The sequence below is a fragment of the Hyperolius riggenbachi genome, chromosome 7, assembly GCF_040937935.1.
Source record: "Hyperolius riggenbachi isolate aHypRig1 chromosome 7, aHypRig1.pri, whole genome shotgun sequence".
Classification (NCBI taxonomy): Eukaryota; Metazoa; Chordata; class Amphibia; order Anura; family Hyperoliidae; genus Hyperolius; species Hyperolius riggenbachi.
This window is the reverse complement of record NC_090652.1, coordinates 60,933,435-60,955,175: the sequence shown is the minus strand read 5'-3', so window position 1 is coordinate 60,955,175 and position 21,741 is coordinate 60,933,435.

Below are 21,741 nucleotides of genomic sequence, written 5' to 3'. Positions count from 1 at the left end.
TCTGAGGCCTCTGGGGGTCAGCCAACTCCTCTCCTGCTCCTGGAGTTTGGCCAACACATGGGTTGCCGTCAGTTTGGTCTTCCCAAGGCTGACCAACTGCAGCAGCGCTTGGCAGTGGCGGGTCTTCACGCTGCTGCTGAGGCGGGGGGTTTGGCCAGGTGTGCCGGAGGATGGCAGAGGATCGGAGGAACCTGCTGCAATTCCCCTGACCCTGCGGGGTGGCACCACCCACTGTGTTGCTGCTGCTGCTGTGCCCGCTGCTGCTCTCCCATCCTCACCCCCTTCCACCAAGCTGGCCCAGTGGACAGTGAAGGACAGGTAGCGGCCTGTCCCGAGGCGGCTGCTCCAGGAGTCCATGGTGACGTGGACCCTTTCACCAACCGCGTGCTACAGCCCTCGCTCCACATTGGCCATCACAAAGCGGTGCAGTGCAGGAATGGCCTTGCGGGCGAAAAAGTGTCTGCTGGGGAGCTTCCAGTCTGGGGCTGCACAAGCAAGCAGCACACGCATGTCGCTCCCCTCCTGCACGAGCGTGTACAGCAAGAGTTGGGAGCACATGGCCCGTGCCAGCAAGCCATTCAGCTGACGCACGCGACGGCTGCTGGGAGGCAGAGCCCTAACCACCCCCTGGAAGGACTCGCTCAAAAGGCTCTGGCGTGGCCTTTTGCTGGCACGGGAATCAGCGGACACAGCAGAGGAGGCCACTGAGGACTGGCTGCCAGAACAGGCCTCAGTGTCGGCGGCAGGAGTTGCAGAGGAGGGAGGAGCAGTGCGTTTCCGCACTCCTGCTGGTGCTGCTGGAGGAGCAGGAGGGCGGGTGGCTGCTGTTGCTGCTGCTGCTGCTGAAGGCTGTGCAGTGATGGGTGTGGTGCCACTGCCAGCACCAGATGCCTTCAGCCTCTGGAACTCCTCATGCTGGTGTAAATGTTTCGCAGCAAGGTGGTTGATGAGCGAGCTGGTGCTGAACTTTAAGGGGTCTGCACCTCTGCTCAACTTCCGCTGACAGTGGTTGCAAGTGGCGTTCTTGCTGTACACTGTGGGCATGGTGAAAAATCGCCAGATTGGTGACAAAAACAACCCCCTACGGCCTAGAGCCGCTGCTGCCTGTCTCCCTGTGGTGGTTGGGGCGGGGGCTTGGGTGCGGCTGGTGGTGGTACTGGCAGATGCTGCTGCTGCTGAGCCTGAGACACCAGCAGGCTGTGGGACCTGCCTACTGCTGCCAATGCTTGCAATGATGCGCCTCCTTGCAAGGCCCACAAGCGCATCCTCCTCCTCCTCCTCAGAGCTGCTGATGACGACATCCCCTGGAGCTGGTGGCACCCAGTCTTTGTCTGTCACCGTGTCATCATCATCATCCCCCTCCTGAAACATGTCCTGCTGGGATGATGACCCCCCAAACTCCTCTCCTGATGCATGGATGGGCTGCTTGACTGTCGCCACAGTCTTGCTGTCCAATCCCTCATCCCCCAAAGTGCCCATCAGCATCTCCTCCTCCAAATCGCCAACAACAGCAGACAATACCCTGATGGTGCCTGGGGTAAAAATACTGCTAAGTGACAGGTCGCCAACTTGTGACGGTGAACTGGCCACCTCCCCAGGCCCTGCTGGGCGGCTGCTGCGAACAGGGGTGGTGGTGAGGGTGGAGGCCTCGGATGCAGAGCTGATGGCGGGCTGCTCATCCTCCGTCATCAGTTGCACCACAGTGTCTGCATCCTTTTCCTCAATGGGACGTTTCCGACCCGGCTGGAGGAAAATAGGAGCAGGTACTACACGCTGCTGCTGCTGCTGCTGTGTCTCTGCAGCGTGAGTTGCTCCTGCTGGGCGGCGCCCAAGGCGTCCACGGCCAGTGGCTATAGGAGGAATGTTAGCCACTGACGCAGCTGCTGCTGCTGCGGAACTGTGCATGGTGGCGCGGCTTGCCACAATGCTGCTCCCTCTCCTCTTGATTCCCTTGCTGCCCTTCCCCTTGCCCAAACCGCGCTGGCTGCCACTTCCAGACATCTTTGATGTTTTGGGCGTAAGCAAAAAAGTTTTTTAAAAGAGCGGGTGAAAAAGTGGGGTACTTTAATGGAGTGGGTTGGTGGGTGAGGTGACACTAATCACTAAGTGATTAGATCGCTAAGTGATTACTAGTACAGTACTAATACAAAATACAATAATTCAGTAATCAGTATAATGCTGGATACACATGGTGCGTTCGCGCACTCGATTTTCCCGTCGATTCGTTTATTTCCAACATGTCCGATTTGGATTTCGATGGATCGTTAGGTCGATTCGCATGCAAAGTATGCCGAATCGACCTAACGATCCATCGAAATCCAAATCGGACATGTTGGAAATAAACGAATCGACGGGAATCGACGGGAAAATCGAGTGCGCGAACGCACCGTGTGTATCCAGCATAACAGAGGACAGTCACAGGAGGACAGCTGCCCACACAGGCAAGGCCCTGAGGCCTAAAGCAGTGTAAGCTTGCCTGCAGCAGCTGTGTCTGTCTCTAGGTAGCACACAAGCTACTAACTAAAATACAATGTCTATCTAACTAACAACAATATAGGTGTGTATAGGAGGTGTATGTGAGCAAAAACGCTAGGTAAATGACCACAATAGAGCTCTTGCTAAGCCAAAGCACAAAGGAGCAACTCTCTCTCTGTACAAGTCTCAGGCAAGCACGGAGAAACCTAACATGGCGGCCGCTATTTATAGGGTAGGGGCTGGCCAGGGTCCCCCTCTGTGATTGGCTGCCGTCAGAGGGCCTGGGAGCCCTCTGATTGGCTCTAAGGACATCAATCTGGGCTATGACGCTATTCGAGCTCGGTATTCGAGCTTGAATAGCTGAAAAAAGAGCTCGAATATTCGAGCTACTCGAATATTCGAGCTCTGCTGAGCACCACTGATACAGAATTGGTAATAACAGTGACAAGAGTAACATGGTGAATAAAATGTGTAACAAATTCCAAGACACAAAAGGGGGAGACAAGTTGACTCTATTACAGTTCACATGCTCAATATTACATGAATATGTGTTTTTTATATTTTATATACACAGCATATAAATGTTGACCTATTAGCTGGTATGAAAATAAAGCATTTGGACATCTTCTGACCACTGGCTACATTATACACATACATGCTCTGGGGTTCATTTACATAGATTTTCCTTAGCTGCAAATCAGTAGAGAACATAAGTGATCCAGGAAATTTGAACTTGATTAAAAAAAATATATAATGATTCCTAATATTGTCTCGTCCTGGCTGGAAAGAAGTGTGGAGCTCTTATCCAAGTCATACAGTACATACCTCCCAACTGTCCCGTTGTGCTGGGACTGTACCGGGTTGGGAGGCACTGTCCCGTGTCCCACGGCACCCTTCCATTGTCCCAATTGCAGAACGCAGAGTGAAAAGCAGCAGAGCGATCCTAGCTGCACACCAAGCCTGTAACGATGATGGGCATGATCTGTGCTTGAGCAATGAGCAGCAACACCTGGGCTTGGAGTGCAGCTGATAGAGCAATGTTGAAATCGAGGAGAGAGGTGAGTTATACTTCTTAATTAATATTGCCTCCTGTGCTGATTTCTGTATATGGGGGGGGGGGGAGGTAAGACCACTAGACTACCTGGGGAACTGTGTAAGGGAGAGGGGACCCCTAGACTACCAGGGAATGCTGTATAGGGGAGGGGTGACTACTAGACTTCCAGGGAGCATTGTATAGTGGAGTTGGGACCATTAGACAATCAAGGAATGCCGTGTAGAGTAAGAGGACCACTAGACTACCAGCAAATGCCATATGGGGGGCAGACTAGCCTACCAGGGAACGCTGTATAGGGAAGTTGGGCTACTAGATTACCAGGGACTGCTTTATGGGGTGGTGGATGCTAGACCACAAGGAAATGCAGTATAGGGGAGGGTGGGTGGAACCACTAGACTACCAGGAATTGCCAAATGGGGGGGGGCGAACTAGACTACCAGGGAACACTGTATGGGGGATGGCGGGGGCAACCACTAGACTACTAGGGATCACTGTATGGGGAGAAAGGTGGGACCACTGGACTAGACTACCAGGGAATGCTATATGGTGAAAGGAGAGAGGACCACTAGACTACCAGGGAAAATGTATTAGGGGCTATCAATAGACCACCAAGGAATACTGTAGAGGGTAAGGTGGGATCACTAGTCTACCAGGGAATACAGTTATGGGGTAGGAGGAAATGCTAGAAGAATACCTGGGAAAAATGTAAGGAGCACAGTGCTGTCCAACTATATTGATTGGGGCCAACACTCTACCTGATTTTGTTTTCTGAGAGAAATGCTGCAAATTATGTATGCACATTATAACTGCTTGTAGCATTTGCAGTGTGCAGTTTTATTTCTTACATCAGGTTGTCCTGTATTTATTACCTAAAGTCATTACTGTAGGGGCTACACACAACTACAATCACACAAACGCCATACGGCTGGATTCACTCTATACCAGAGGAAAAATTGATCCTGTTAAAACTGGAGAAGGGCTCCGCCCAAAACGTGCGTAATCTGTGACTCCAATGCGGCTTATTGCTGTTCACAGCCCTCTGAGTGCCGTGTGCTGTGTTTAATTTTATCCTTTTTAATACTGATCTTTTTTTTATGTAAAGGGACTCAGAATAGAGACTAGAAATGGAATCTGGACTTACCTTAGGCTTTCTCCAGCCCCCCGTAGCCCGCAAGCTTCCTTGGTGTCCTGTGGGTCCCCTCCATTCTGGTGGCTCTGCTAAAGCACAACTTGACCGGGAGTGGTGTGCAACTGTGCATGCACGGCCCATCCCCAGGTCTGGCTTTATCACGCACCCGTCACTGTGAGCATTCAGCACAAGTATACATTTTTTCGCCAACACAGTGAGCGTTATGCGTCTCAGTAGCGGCTGACTTCCCAGATCCTCCTGAAGCCCAACGCTGTGCTTGGGACTCTCTGTTTCTTAAGGTGGCCACACATGATACAATTAAATGATCCAATTTTCCGGCAATTCTATATACATATGATCGGAGCTCCAAAAAAAATCAAAAGCTTTTTTTCATTTGACTTTTCAATTTTTAACCATCCGGAATGCGGGAAATTTTTCTTCAATTTTTCTAAAGATTGTATGGTGTATGTTAGATTGTCAATGTATTAATATACACACCCCAGCAATTTTCTCAGAGTTTCCAAACATTTTTATCATAATTGGGGAAAAATTTAACATATGTGTGTAGCACATTGGTCATATTTTTAATGTTACAATCAGTCGGAAAAATGTATTGCAATTCTTGAATTGAACAGATATTTTAAAAATTGTATTGTGTGTGGCCACCTTTAGCCATGCTTCAGTTTGTGGTAGCGTACATTCCTACTGGGCATGTGCGAGTATGGTCTACGCATCCCAAGCAGAACAAAGAAACACAGTGCGTGAGCGGCTTCATTCTACTGGGCAGCCACAGACCATATTTGCACATGCCCAGTATGGATGCACTCCAACAGGAATGGGAACGAGGCCAAAAGAGCATATTCAACAAACTCCTCTAGAATAGAGATGTCGCGAACCTCCGATTTTCAGAAAAATAGAAAAAATTCTAACGCCTAAAAAAATGATGGAAAACATGTTTCACAGGCTCTAATACCTGGAGGCAGACATGATTGAGTGAAATACACATCAAATGTCCCAGGCTAACATCTAGGTTTCACACAGACCCCTATTTTAGGCCCTCCACCCTTCTACCTTTTCCCTCCTCTTGAAGGGACTCATCTGCCAGATAATTATATTATTTCAAAAGCCAGTTTACATACCATAGCTGAGATAGGATTGAGCATAAATGGTACATGCTAGGCTGGCTTCAGCGTGTGTGTGTGTGTGTGTGTGTGTGTGTGTGTGTGTGTGTGTGTGTGTGTGTGTGTGTGTGTGTGTGTGTGTGTGTGTGTGTGTGTGTGTGTGTGTGTGTGTGTGTGTGTGTGTGTGTGTGTGTGTGTGTGTGTGTGTGTGTGTGTGTGTGTGTGTGTGTGTGTGTGTGTGTGTGTGTGTGTGTGTGTGTGTGTGTGTGTGTGTGTGTGTGTGTGTGTGTGTGTGTGTGTGTGTGTGTGTGTGTGAGAAAGAGAGAGAAAGAGAGAGAAAGAGAGAGAAAGAGAGAGAAAGAGAGAGAGAGAGAGAAAGAGAGAGAGAGAGAGAGAGAGAGAGAGAGAGAGAGAGAGAGAGAGAAAATCTACCTGGCTATCTGGGGTTCTCTTTGGACAACTGTTGAACACAAAATACAAGGCCATGTCTGGCTACATATCTGTAAGCAGTGGCTGCATGGTGTAATGGTTAAGGGCTCTGCCTCCGACACAGGAGACCAGAGTTCGAATCTCGTCTCTGTCTGTTCAGTAAGCCAGCACCTATTCAGTAGGAGACCTTAGGCAAGTCTTCCTAACACTGCTATCTTGTCTAATTTTTCTCTTGACAACTGTTGAACACAAAATACAAGGCCATGTCTGGCTACATATCTGTAAGCAGTGGCTGCATGGTGTAATGGTGAATGGCTCTGCCTCTGACACAGGAGACCAGAGTTCGAATCTCGTCTCTGTCTGTTCAGTAAGCCAGCACCTATTCAGTAGGAGACCTTAGGCAAGTCTTCCTAACACTGCTACTGCCTATAGAGTGTGCCCTAGTGGCTGCAGCTCTGGTGCTTTGAGTTCGCCAGGAGAAAAGTGTGATATAAATGTTATTTGTCTTGTCTAATTTGTTTCTTGCATTAAGCATAAATGGTACATGCTAGGCTACTTTCAGCTACTTTCAGCTACTTTCAGCTACTTTCAGCTGCTTTCAGCTACTAGTGTTGGTGGTACAATGTATATGTTAGTTACCTACCATACACTGAGGCCTGGGTTCAAATCCCTATCATGGTATATAAGCTGGTTTTTGAAATACTGGAATTCCCTGGCAGATGAGACCCTCCTCCCTCCGGTAGGAGGGAATAGGCAGAAGGGAGGAGGGACCCACAACAGGCTAATTAAAATCTCCCTAGCAGAGTGTGTAGCAGCTGTCTCTTAACTAATTAGTGTAGGCAGACAACTGAGTCAAATTGTATAAGGACCTTGCTTGGAGGAGGGAGGGCCTCCAGCATTGAGAGCAGTGTGTATGGTAATAATGTGTCTGCTGACTGTGATATAGAGAGTCAAAGTTTTGCTCAATAGAGCTTTATGGGGCGAATCGAACTTCCGGGAAGGTTCGCCTTTGGCAGGCGAACGCGAACCACCGAAGTTTGCCTGGAACCGTTCGCCGGCGAACAGTTCACAACATCTCTACTCTAGAATATGTTCAGACGGACCCAGGGCTGAAACGGTGGGGTCCAGGAGAAAATATTTGTAACATTTTTATCTACCATAAAAAAATAACTAAACCATATAGAGAAAGAACTAGACACTCAAAAAATCATCATAGTCATAATAAAATATCAGCAAAGCTATCAAATGTATGTCAATGTAGAAGATCATTTAACAAGAGATAACATACATGGTGCGTACACACGTACAATTACTGTCTTGATCTCTCAGGCAGCAGTTTGGGGCTGAGTTCTGTGTAGACGCATCACTAGCCTGCAGGTTAGCAACGTGTTTTGTTGCTATAATGGCACAAAGCGGGAGGGCTAAGGAGGGCTCAGATCTCTTACATCTGGGTTGGGAGAGGATCAGGGCCGCCATAAACATGTCAGACTAGAACGATCTAGTCTGTGTAGAATTCTTTAGAATTACTATAAATCCAGATGTGTTTTGTGCTCAATGATCAAATTCATCAGAGAACCAGGCATTAATATGTAAACCCTAGGAATGAGAATAATTGCAGAATTAGTCCATAGTCAAGCTGCATAAAGTTGCATGCAAAATTTGCATAATCCTGCATCAACTCAATAGTGTTAGCATATCATTGACCTTCTTCAGCAAACACTAATTTAGGTGGATATACAGATGGCTGAGACCCAAGATTAACCACTTCCTGACCGCCGTATATACAATTGGCGGCCGGGAAGTGGACCCCGCAAGGACCGCTGTATAGATAAATGGCGGCGGTCCTTTTACGGGCATACGCGATCGCGTCATTCGTGACGGCCGCCGGCGACTAGCCCCGCCCCCCTCGCGCTTTAACCCGCCGGCCGTTCGGAAGCGCCGGCGGGTTATTAGCACCCGGATCGCCGCATACAAAGTGTATAATACACTTTGTAATATATATAAAGTGTATTATACAGGCTGCCTCCTGCCCTGGTGGTCCCAGTGTCCGAGGGACCACCAGGGCAGGCTGCAGCCACCCTAGTCTGCACCCAAGCACACTGATTCCCTCCCCCCTGCCCCCTGATCGCCCACAGCACCCCTCAGACCTCCCCCTGCCCACCCCCCAGACCCCTGTTTGCACCCAATCACCCCCCTAATCACCCATCAATCTGTTATGATCATGTCTGCAGCGTTTACTGCTGGCTGCAGTGGTATTGTAACCCAAGCAGTTCTGATGTCATTACATGCATTTTCTTGCATAGTTTGGTTTGCACTTAAACTAGTTGCTGATTCCATCTGCAGTCGCTCTGAAGTTAATGACAGTTTAATATGCTTTTGTGTAAACAAACATTGTCTGCTACAATGGAGGGGCAATCCCTTTCCTGCAGGCTGCATATCATTGTCTGCCTTTTCCTGCTGTCAGCCTGTGATTAATTACCATTCACTTGTGTGGGAATCTGCAGGTCTGCTCCCATTGGATGACCTCAGTATAAAGAACTGCTTCCTGCAATGCTTGATGGGCTACCATAGTCTCAGATTCTGTCTGTTACTCTGCTCGTGCCCCACCTCGTTCCTGGTCTGTGTGGACTGCGCTGACTCCTGCGAAGGGGTCAGCGAGCCCTCCTAGTTCTGCTCTTGTTCTAGAAGTTGTTACTTGCTTGTCTTGTGTCATATATTGGTTCATCGCCAATATATACGCATACTTGCGCATTTTGTTATTTTCCTTGTATTCGTGTTACGTTGATACATCAGTGTCGCTGATATATACGTACACGAACTGTTTATTTCCTGTGTTCAGTTAGTCAGCCTTCCAGCACATTTTGGTAGTTTGCGCGTATCGTGAGCACCCGTGCTGAGCTAGTATCCTGCTCCTGGTCCTGTTTGTGGATTGCGTTCATCTCTGCGAAGAGATAGCGAATCCTTCTGAGCCCTGTTCCCTGTATTGCTCCAGTGCTAGTCAGTGCTCCTGCTTATGTCATATATCGGTTCATTGCCGATATATACATATGTTAGTCAGACGTTACAAATAGTTTCATTGATAGCTGTAATTGTAATACGCTAGGAAAACATACTTATTGTATATTTGTCTGTGTTACGTTCATCTATCTTGATCCTGCTATTTCCTGACTATCTTGTCCTGTCTTTGTGAGGCACGCCATCGCTGCAAACGCATTGGCTGCCTCATTCCAGTCTGTCTTATTGTAGACGCTTGCTGTCACTAAGTAGTGGCTAGTTAAGCAGGCGTTCATTCTGTCTACCTGTCCTGATCTCCTCAGTCCTGGTTTATGCGCTCAGCGCTACTTTGCGCTGAGACGTTATTACGAAAGTGTTGTTTGTGGCTGTACGGATCTGCACCGGCTCTGTGCACCACAATCTCCTATTGGAGTCAGTCCTCTCCTCCACTAAACTGGGGATATCCTGATCCCTTGTGCTGGTGTGTGTACCTCCTTCACGTCAGCTTATGTGTTGTATGCTGACTGTGGAGATTACACCTCCAAGCTTAACACAATCACTCCCTGTCACTATCTGTCAACGCTATTTTTTTTTATGCCCTAAACTGCCCCCTGCTCCCTCCTGATCACCCCCCCCCCCACCCCTCAGATTCTCCCCAGACCCCTTCCCCCCCAGACACCCCCCCCCCCCCTGTGTACTGTATGCATCTATCCCCCTGATCACCTGTCAATCACCTGTCAATCACCCATCAATCACCCCCTGTCACTGCCACTCATCAATCGGCCCCTAACCTGCCCCTTACGGGCAATCTGATCACCCACCCACACCAATAGATCGCCGGCAGATCTGACGTCAGATCACCTCCCAAGTGCAGTGTTTACATCTGTTCTCTACCCTAAACACCCACTAATTACCCATCAAACACCCATCAATCACCCCCTATCACCACCTGTCACTGTTACCTATCAGATCAGACCCTAATCTGCCCCTTGCGGGCACCCAATCACCCGTCTACATGCTCATATTGCCCTCAGACCCCCCCTTATCAATTCGCCAGTGCAATATTTACATCTGTTCTTCCCTGTAATAACCCACTGATCACCTGTCAATCACCCATCAATTACCCCCTGTCACTGCCACCCACCCAGTGGCGTAGGGCCCGTGGTCGCAACGGTCGCCACGGCGACCAGGCCCGGCTCCTGAAGAGGCGGGGGAGTGGCCCGGGGGGCCCATGTCCGTTTGGAGGGCAGTGCGCGCTATTGGGAGGGGGAAGCTGCAGCCGCGGGGAGGGCAGCCCGACCTCTCCCTCCCTTCCTCTCCCCGGGCCCCCCCACCTCAGATGCAGAGTGAGCGGCGCACGGAAGCGCTGTAGGCAGAACTCGCCTCCCTGCGTTCCAATCGCCGCTGATCTCCTCTCTGCATAGAAGCTGATACACACTGCTTCCGGCTAAACAGGAAGCAGTGTCTGTATCAGCATCTATACAGCGTGAGGAGATCAGCAGCGATTGGAACGCAGGGACGGAGGTGAGTTCTGCCTACAGCGCTTCCGTGTGCCGCTCACTCTGCATCTGAGGGGGGGGGGGGGCAGGAAGAGGAAGGGAGGGAGAGGTCGGGCTGCCCTCCCCGCAGCTGCGGTTCCCCCCTTCATCATGGGGGGGGGGGGCACCTACCTACCTACCTACCCTCCCTATCCTGGGGGGGCAGCTACCTGCCTAACCCATCCTGGGGGGGCAGCTACCTACTCTAACCTATCCTGGGGGCAGCTACCTAATCTATCCTGGGGGCAGCTACCTAATCTATCCTGGGGGGCAGCTACCTAATCTAACCTATCCTGGGGGGCACCTACCTAATCTAACCTATACTGGGGGGCACCTACCTAATCTAACCTATACTGGGGGGCACCTACCTAATCTAACCTATCCTGGGGGGCAGCTACCTAATCTATCCTGGGGGGCAGCTACCTAATCTATCCTGGGGGGCAGCTACCTAATCTAACCTATAATGGGGGGCACCTACCTTATCTAACCTATACTGGGTGCAGTGGGTGGCACCTACCTAATCTAACCTATACTGGGGGGCACCTACCTCATCTAACCTTATACTGGGGGGCACGTACCTCATCTAACCTATACTGGGGGAAAGCTACCTAATCTAACCTATACTGGGGGGCACCTACCTCATCTAACCTTATACTGGGGGGCACGTACCTCATCTAACCTATACTGGGGGAAAGCTACCTAATCTAACCTATACTGGGGGGCACCTACCTATCTAACCTATACTGGGGGCACTTACCTGTCTAACCTGTATTCGGGGCACCTAGCTAGCCTATACAGGTGGCAACTATACTGGCTACCTATATTGGAGGCACCTACCTAACTAACCTATACTGGGGGCACCTACCTAACATATGCTGGGAGCAACTATTCTGGCTACCTATATTAGAGGCACCCACCTAGCTAACCTGTACTGGGGGCACCTATCTATATAACTTATCTAACTTATACCGGCGGCGCCTGCCTATCTAACCTATACTGGGGGCAACTATACTGGCTACCTATGCTGGAGGCACCTACCTGGCTAACCTATACTGGGGCAACTATACTGGCTTATCTATGCCTGGCTACCTATACTGGGGGGACCTATAGCTGGCTATAGGGATTCGGATATGTGTGTGCGTCGGGTGTTGCCGGGGGAGGGGGGCTGTTGTTGATGGGGGGGCCCACATCCAGATTCCGCATCGGGGCCCAGAGGTTTGTAGCTACGCCACTGCACCCATCAATCACCCCCTGTCACTGCCACCCATCAATCAGCCCCTAACCTGCCCCTTGCGGGCAATCTGATCACCCACCCACACCAATAGATCGCCCGCAGATCCGACGTCAGATCACCTCCCAAGTGCAGTGTTTACATCTGTTCTCTACCCTAAACACCCACTAATTACCCATCAATCACCCATCAATCACCCCCTATCACCACCTGTCACTGTTACCCATCAGATCAGACCCTAATCTGCCCCTTGCGGGCACCCAATCACCCGCCTACACGCTCAGATTGCCCTCAGACCCCCCCCTTATCAATTCACCAGTGCAATATTTACATCTGTTCTTCCCTGTAATAACCCACTGATCACCTGTCAATCACCTGTCAATCACCCATCAATCACCCCCTGTCACTGCCACCCATCAATCACCCCCTGTCACTGCCACCCATCAATCAGCCCCTAACCTGCCCCTTGCGGGCAATCTGATCACCCACCCACACCAATAGATCGCCCGCAGATCCGACGTCAGATCACCTCCCAAGTGCATTGTTTACATCTGTTCTCTACCCTAAACACCCACTAATTACCCATCAATCACCCCCTGTCACTGCTACCTATCAGATCAGACCCCTATCTGCCCCTAGGGCACTCAATCACCCGCCCACACCCTCAGAACGCCCTCAGACCCCAGCCCTGATCACCTCGCCAGTGCATTGCTTGCATCTATTCCCCCCTCTAATCACACCTTGAGACACCCATCAATCACCTCCTGTCACCCCCTAGCACACCTACCCATTAGATCAGGCCCTAATTTGCCCCGTGTTTGCTCCTGATCACTCGGCCAAACCCTCAGATCCCCCTCAGACCCCCTTCTGATCACCTCCCCACTGCATTGATTGCATCTATTTTCCCCTCTAACCACCCCCTGAGACACCCATCAATCACCTCCTGTCACGCCCCTAGCACTCCTATCCTATCCATCAGATCAGGCCCAATACAACCTGTCATCTAAAAGGCCACCCTGCTTATGACTGGTTCCACAAAATTCGCCCCCTCATAGACCACCTGTCATCAAAATTTGCAGATGCTTATACCCCTGAACAGTCATTTTGAGACATTTGGTTTCCAGACTACTCATGGTTTTGGGCCCGTAAAATGCCAGGGCGGTATAGGAACCCCACAAGTGACCCCCTTTTAGAAAAAAGACACCCCAAGGTATTCTGTTAGGTGTATGACGAGTTCATAGAAGATTTTATCATTTGTGAAAAGTTAGCGGAAATTGATTTTTATTGTTTTTTTTTTTCACAAAGTGTAATTTTTCACTAACTTGTGACAAAAAATAAAATCTTCTATGAACTCGCCATACACCTAACGGAATACCTTGGGGTGTCTTTTTTCTAAAATGGGGTCACTTGTGGGGTTCCTATACTGCCCTGGCATTTTAGGGGCCCTAAACCGTGAGGAGTAGTCTAGAAAACAAATGCCTCAAAATGACCTGTGAATAGGACGTTGGGCCCCTTAGCGCACCTAGTCTGCAAAAAAGTGTCACACATGTGGTACCGCCGTACTCAGGAAAAGTAGTATAATGTGTTTTGGGGTGTATTTTTACACATACCCATGCTGGGTAGGAGAAATCTCTCTGTAAATGGACAATTGTGTGTAAAAAAAATCAAACAATTGTCATTTACAGAGATATTTCTCCCACCCAGCATGGGTATGTGTAAAAATACACCCCAAAACACATTATACTACTTCTCCTGAGTACGGTGATACCACATGTGTGGCACTTTTTTACACCCTAAGTACGCTAAGGGGGCCAAAGTCCAATGAGTACCTTTAGGATTTCACAGGTCATTTTGCGACATTTGGTTTCAAGACTACTCCTCACGGTTTAGGGCCCCTAAAATGCCAGGGCAGTATAGGAACCCCACAAATTACCCCATTCTAGAAAGAAGACACCCAAAGGTATTCCGTTAGGAGTATGGTGAGTTCATAGAAGATTTTATTTTTTGTCACAAGTTAGCGGAAAATGACACTTTGTGAAACAAAACAATTAAAATCAATTTCCGCTAACTTGTGACAAAAAAATAAAATCTTCTATGAACTCACCATACTCCTAACGGAATACCTTGGGGTGTCTTCTTTTTAAAATGGGGTCATTAGTGGGGTTCCTATACTGCCCTGGCATTTTAGGGGCCCTAAACCGTGAGGAGTAGTCTTGAAACAAAAATGACCTGTGAAATCCTAAAGGTACTCATTGGACTTTGGGCCCCTTAGCGCAGTTAGGGTGTAAAAAAGTGCCACACATGTGGTATCGCCGTACTCAGGAGAAGTAGTATAATGTGTTTTGGGGTGTATTTTTACACATACCCATGCTGAGTGGGAGAAATATCTCTGTAAATGGGCAATTGTGTGTAAAAAAAAATCAAACAATTGTCATTTACAGAGATATTTCTCCCACCCAGCATGGGTATGCGCAGTGGTGCTCACCGCCAGGTCGTGATCGCGCTTACGCGTGGATTCACGACCATTTTGATGCATTCCGCCTCGGACACGCTAAGCCGCGAATAGATTTTCAACCACGAAAATCTGCTTCGGCTTTGCGTGAATGCGGACATAAATCCGCATTCACGCTCGTGAAACCCGGCGCTGAAGTCGTGGTTAGCGGAAATGCGTAAAACTATGCGGAAGTGACACATTGCAGGCCAATCAGAGGGCCCCAGCCAGGCCCTAGCAACCAATCACAGGAGGGGAGCTATGCCCTCCCCTCCTGAATATAAAGCGGCGGCCATGATGGAAAAGCTCTGTCCTTGCTAGACTGTGGTGCTGAGAGGATTATCTCCAGGCCATTGTTGTTTGAGCAAGTGCATTTATTGTGTTAAAAACAAAGCGTTTTTTTTGCTAACACTGCTCTTATACTGTACACAGTTAGCTAGTCAGTGAGTGATTGCTGTAGTTAGTTGTAGTCAGTGTAGTGTAGTGGGAGTGTGGGAGTCTAGTGATTATTTATTTAACTGTGTGTAGTGCAGGCAGGTTCAGTGCTGCAGTGTAGTCAGTGTAGTGGGAGTGGGGATTATCTGTGTGTAGTGCAGGCAGGCAGGTTAGTGCAGCTGCAGTGTTCACTTGTATATTCCAGTGACAGTTATACACTTGTACTATTTGCAGGCAGCCAGTCACACCGCCGGCGCCGCCACTCTCTGCCATCGCTGTTCATTCATTCTGTCAGTGACCTTGTGCCATGCCCACTGCATCCTTCAGTGACCTAGTTGTATATCCAGTGCCCACTGCTGTGCCCACTGCATCCTTCAGTGACCTTGTACTGTGCCCACTGCATCCTTTAGTGACCTAGTTGTATATCCAGTGCCCACTGCTGTGCCCACTGCATCCTTCAGTGACCTTGTACTGTGCCCACTGCATCCTTCAGTGACCTAGTTGTATATTCAGTGCCCACTGCTGTGCCCACTGCATCCTTCAGTGACCTTGTACTTTGCCCACTGCATCCTTCAGTGACCTAGTTGTATATCCAGTGCCCACTGCTGTGCCCACTGCATCCTTCAGTGACCTTGTACTGTGCCCACTGCATCCTTCAGTGACCTAGTTGTATATCCAGTGCCCACTGCTGTGCCCACTGCATCCTTCAGTGACCTTGTACTGTGCCCACTGCATCCTTCAGTGACCTAGTTGTATATCCAGTGCCCACTGCTGTGCCCACTGCATCCTTCAGTGACCTTGTACTGTGCCCACTGCATCCTTCAGTGACCTAGTTGTATATCCAGTGCCCACTGCTGTGCCCACTGCATCCTTCAGTGACCTTGTACTGTGCCCACTGCATCCTTCAGTAACCTAGTTGTATATCCAGTGCCCACTGCTGTGCCCACTGCATCCTTCAGTGACCTTGTACTGTGCCCACTGCATCCTTCAGTGACCTAGTTGTATATCCAGTGCCCACTGCATCCTTCAGTGACCTTGTACTGTGCCCACTGCATCCTTCAGTGACCTAGTTGTATATCCAGTGCCCACTGCTGTGCCCACTGCATCCTTCAGTGACCTTGTACTGTGCCCACTGCATCCTTCAGTAACCTAGTTGTATATCCAGTGCCCACTGCTGTGCCCACTGCATCCTTCAGTGACCTTGTACTGTGCCCACTGCATCCTTCAGTGACCTAGTTGTATATCCAGTGCCCACTGCTGTGCCCACTGCATCCTTCAGTGACCTTGTACTGTGTCCACTGCATCCTTCAGTAACCTAGTTGTATATCCAGTGCCCACTGCTGTGCCCACTGCATCCTTCAGTGACCTTGTACTGTGCCCACTGCATCCTTCAGTGACCTAGTTGTATATCCAGTGCCCACTGCTGTGCCCACTGCATCCTTCAGTGACCTTGTACTGTGCCCACTGCATCCTTCAGTAACCTAGTTGTATATCCAGTGCCCACTGCTGTGCCCACTGCATCCTTCAGTGACCTTGTACTGTGCCCACTGCATCCTTCAGTGCCGTTGTACTGTGCTTGGTGCATCCTTCAGTGACCTTGTACTGTGCCCACTGCATCCTTCAGTGCCGTTGTACTGTGCCTGGTGCATCCTTCAGTGACCTTGTACTGTGCCCACTGCATCCTTCAGTAACCTAGTTGTATATCCAGTGCCCACTGCTGTGCCCACTGCATCCTTCAGTGACCTTGTACTGTGCCCACTGCATCCTTCAGTGCTGTTGTACTGTGCCTGGTGCATCCTTCAGTGACCTTGTACTGTGCCCACTGCATCCTTCAGTGCCGTTGTACTGTGCCTGGTGCATCCTTCAGTGACCTTGTAGTGTGCCCACTGCATCCAGTGATTCATTACTAGCAACATGTCTGGCAGGGTTTCGCGGGGTGAGAGGAAAGGGAGTTCAATTGCCTCAGCCACTTCTGGGACTGCTCCACGTCCAGGGAGAGGACGCCCAGCTGTACGTGGTCGTGATGCAGCAGAAAGGGGGGCAGCAAAGCCTGGGCCGAGTCAGCGGACGCCATTGTCCAAATATTTTAAAGTTTCTGGTCCCCATGTGGTGGTTGAGCAAATGGAACCTGACGTACTCATGGACATCATGACTTCCTCCCAGACCTCTACTGTGAGCACCACTCCAAGCAGCAGCAGCAGCCAACGTCCCACGCTTGTTGTGACATCCACCCCAGCACCCACTGGTCAGCAGTAGTGTTGGGCGAACACCTGGATGTTCGGGTTCGGGAACGTTCGCCGAACATGGCCGCGATGTTCGGCATGTTCGGGCCGAACTCCCCGAACATCCCGCTTTTGGGGGCCCTATGGGGTTGCAGGCATAAGGGGGGAGCATGCCCCGATCGCGGGGGGGGGGGGGGGGGGGGGGCGGAAATTCCCCCCACCCCCTCCGCTAGCGCTCCCCCCTCTGCCCGCTTCCCCATACAAAAGTTTAAGGAAAGTAAAATAGTACCGGTGGTAGTGGCTGGCAGTGGCACTGTGAAGTGAGTGAGGAGGAGGAGTCCGGAGAGTGACGCGTTGAGGGAGGCCGGGCAGCGGGCGGTTCAGCGGTAGTACCCTTGTGGTACTTCCGCCCTTTCTCTGACCTCACGTCCTCTGCATACGAGGGTACGCGTCACGCGTACCCTCGTATGCGTCATCACGCAGAGGACGTGCCACTGCCAGCCACTACCACCGGTACTATTTTACTTTCCTTAAACTTTTGTATGGGGAAGCGGGCAGAGGGGGGAGCGCTAGCGGAGGGGGTGGGGGGAATTTCCGACCCCCCCTGCGATCGGGGCATGCTCCCCCCTTTTGCCTGCGACCCCATAGGGGGGCCGTATTCGGCCGAACAGGGCCCTGTTCGGCCGAACAGGGGCCCTGTTCGGCCAGGCATTGAGCCGTTGGGGCGAACCCGAACAGTTGTTCGGCCGAACTCGAACATCACCCGAACAGGGTGATGTTCTGCAGAACCCGAACAGTGGCGAACACTGTTCGCCCAACACTAGTCAGCAGCCCTCCCAGGATGACAGCGTTCTGTCCCTCAGTCCGGCATCTGGGAACCTGCTGATGCCAGAAGCTCAGGACTTACTGGGGACTGATGTGGCAGAGATTGAGATCGGGCCACAATCACAAGCGTTGTTGAGTTCTGGTGATGAAGAAGAGGGGTCTGTGTCTGGGGATGTAGGGACAGAAGAGGAGGCGGGGGAGTCAGAGGAAGAGCTGAATGATGATGATGCTGCTGATGATGACGACGTTGTGGACCCTATGTGCAGCCTGCTGAGTCCGTGGAAGAATGGTCAGAGGCAGAGCAGGATGACGAGTCACCTCGGCCTAGGCAAGGATATCGCCATATGTCAGGCAGGGGCAGGGGCATCGGCAGAAGTGGGCGTGGAGGAAGTAGACAGGACACTGCTTCAGCCGGCACCACCACCATGCAACCCCCGGCAACTACTACCACACATTGTTCCGCTGCACCCTCTGCTAGTGGGGGCCGCAGTAAATTAAAGTCACCAGTGTGGGATTGCTTTGATGAATGTACTGATGACAAAAGGTATGCGGTGTGCAGGTTATGCAGCAAAAGATTGAGCCGTGGGAAAAGTCAGAGCAAGATGGGTACCTCATCCCTCCAGGGCCACCTAAGAAGCCGCCACTGCCGCGAGTATGCAGAGTTTAAGAGGAAGCAGGCACTGCTGGCAGGGGTTCCTGAGAGCAGAAGGCCCACCAGCGCAGCAGCATCATCCCTCCCTCAGGGTCGTGAATCCCCCACAGCAGCAGCAGTAGTAGCACGCAAGCGCTCTTCCACCTCGGCTACTCAGGACACAGACATTGAGGCTGGCAGCCAGTGTTCGTCTCTCTCCTCTGTCTCCCCTGCATCCCAGCGTCGTCAGACCCTGCTGAGCGACACCTTTCAGGGTCTGACCAAGCCTCTGCCTCCAAGCCACAGGCGGATCCGCAAACTAAATGGCTTGCTGGCCCGGGCCATGGCATCACAGCTGCTTCCCTACTCCCTGGTGCAGGAGGGGAGCGCCATGCGGACGCTGCTCCAATTTGGCATCCCCGAGTGGCAAGTCCCCAGTCGCCACTATTTCAGCAGGAGCGCGATCCCAGCACTCCACAAGTTTGCGGTGGAAAACGTGGCCCGTTCCCTGGACTACTCTGTGGGCAAGCGGGTCCACGTGACCATGGACTCGTGGAGTAGCAGATTTGGGACAGGTCGCTACCTGTCCTTTACGGCCCACTGGGTGACACTGATGGAAGGGAGGGAGGACAAGAGCGCATCAGCCCAGCTAGTGGTGCCACCACGCGGGATCAGGGGGGATGCAGAAGGGTCCTGTCACGACACTCCCTCTGCACCCGGAAAGCAAGCCTGCCTCGGCAGCAGCAGCGCCAAGCCTCGGCACTGCCAAGCCCTTTTAAAATTGGTGACCCTGGGGAAGGAGAGGCTTACGGCCACCAACGTCCTGGCCGCCCTCAGGAAGCAGGAGCGGAGGTGGCTGACCCCCAGAGGCCTGGAAGTGGGGTATGTGGCAGCCGATAACGGGGCCAACCTGGTGGCAGCAGTGCAGCAGGGAAACCTCCAGCACATCCCCTGCTTGGCCCACGTGCTCAATCTTGTGGTGCAGCGCTTCTTGCGCACCTACCAGGGGATGAGCGAGCTGCTGCAGGATGCCCGGGCGGTGGTACGCTTTTTCCGCCTGTCAGCCACTGCCTCTGCACTCTTGTCCACCTTACAGCAGCAGTATGGAAGGCCACAACACCGGATGATCATCGACATGCCAGTTAGCTGAAATTCGACTCTGGCCATGTTGGAGCGGCTGTGTCAGCACAGGCTGGCTCTTAGGGCCTACATGCTAGACCCAAGTGTCCCCAGCAACCAGCAAGTCCCCATGATTACTGCCACTCAGTGGACACTGATGCAGCAAGTATGCCTGGTGCTGAGTCCCTTCCTGGAGGCAACCAAGATGGTCAGTGAGGAACGGGCCTCTGTGTGCCAGTGGGTGCCCTTGGTTTGTCTACTGGAGCAGGCAATGGACAATTTAATTGAGCGTGGGGATGAAGCCCTGAGGCAGTTGGAAGAACAGGAGCAGATGGCAGCACAGTCCAGCTCAGAGGAGGGCTCACAGCAGGTAGTGGAAGAGTTGGAGGTCCCTAACCTGAATGAGGAGGAGAAGGAGGAGCAGAGTGCAGCAGGCGTTGTACGTGGATGGCGGTTTGAGGAGGACAACGACATGGCACAGGAAGAGGACAGGCATGCGTTATGGGACAATGGCGAGGACGAGGAAGATCTTGCTGGCAGGGCCCACTTGTTTCCCATGGCTGTGCACATGTTGCGCTGCCTTCGCAGGGACCCCCGGGTGATCCAGATGCGTTCAAGGGAGGACATCTGGATTACCTAAGCTGGGAGACTTAATGACGCCATCCACCACCGAGCAACGTACAAGGGAGTTGAAGGAGGCCCTTGTGCGCAGACTACTGGAAGCATTCCCCCAGCCTTCCACCCCCACTGTAACTGTTCTGCCAAGCCAGCAAGAGGTGCCTGCCATTGCCACTAGCAGCACAACAACAACCACCAGCACCAGCAGCAGCAGCAACTGGCGCCCCGGAGACCTGAAGAGCCTAAGCAAGAGCCTGTATGCAGTGCAGCAGCCCAGAACAGAGGTGCCCGCCACAGCATCCACCACCAACCAGCACAAGGAACGACTGACCACCATGGTGTCTGACTATATGGGGTCATCCAGCGGGCTCAATGACACCGACAGCCCCATGGACCCCTTGGAGTACTGGGTCAAGAGACTGGACATCTGGAGCGAGCTTTCCCAGTACGTCCTGGAACTCCTATCCTGCCCTCCTTCCAGTGTCCTCTCAGAGAGATGCTTTAGTGCGGCCGGTGGCGTGGTCACAGAGAAGCGCTCTCGGCTCTCCCACGCCTCTGTGGACAAACTCACCTTCCTGAAAATCAACCAGGCTTGGGTGGAAGGTGAGTTCCTGGCCCCTATTGTCGGACACAGGGGGACATGAAGTGGCTGCTGCATGTGCTGTTGTTAACTATGCCTGCCTTTATAAAGACAGTTACTACCTGCCTAGTGCCTACCTTGGTTAATTTTTTGGTGTTATGGTACTACTACCAGTAAGTTGCCATGGTCCTCCTTCTAAGCTGCTGAACTGACCGCCCGCTTTGTCCTCCTGACTCAGTCGCTACTACACTCTGCGTTCACACTGCCCGGGTCACCGGGTGCATTTAATTTTTTGGCCAGCACTATGACGCTGTGCTACTACCACTACCACCAGTATGTTGGCATGGTCCTTCTGTGCTGCTGCTGCTGAACTGACCACCCGCATTGTCCTCCTCCTCCTGACTCAGTCGCTTCCACCAATGTACTCTGTCTGCGTTCACACTGCCCGGGTCACTGGGTGCATTTAATTTTTTGGCCAGCACTATGACACTGTGCTACTACTACTACCACCAGTATGTTGCCATGGTCCTTCTGTGCTGCTGCTGCTGCTGCTGAACTGAACGCCCGCTTTGTCCTCCTCCTCCTGACTCAGTCGCTACCACGGTACCACCAATGCACTCTGTCTGCGTTATCACTGCCCGGGTCACCGGGTGCATTTAATTTTTTGGCCAGCACTATGACGCTGTGCTGCTACTACTACTACCAGTATGTTGCCGTGGTCCTTCTGTGCTGCTGAACTGACCGCCCGCATAGTCCTTCTCCTGACTCAATCGCTACCACCACTGCACTCTGCGTTCACACTGCCCGTGTCCACTGACAACTCTGCTGCAATGTCATTGCTAATTGCTG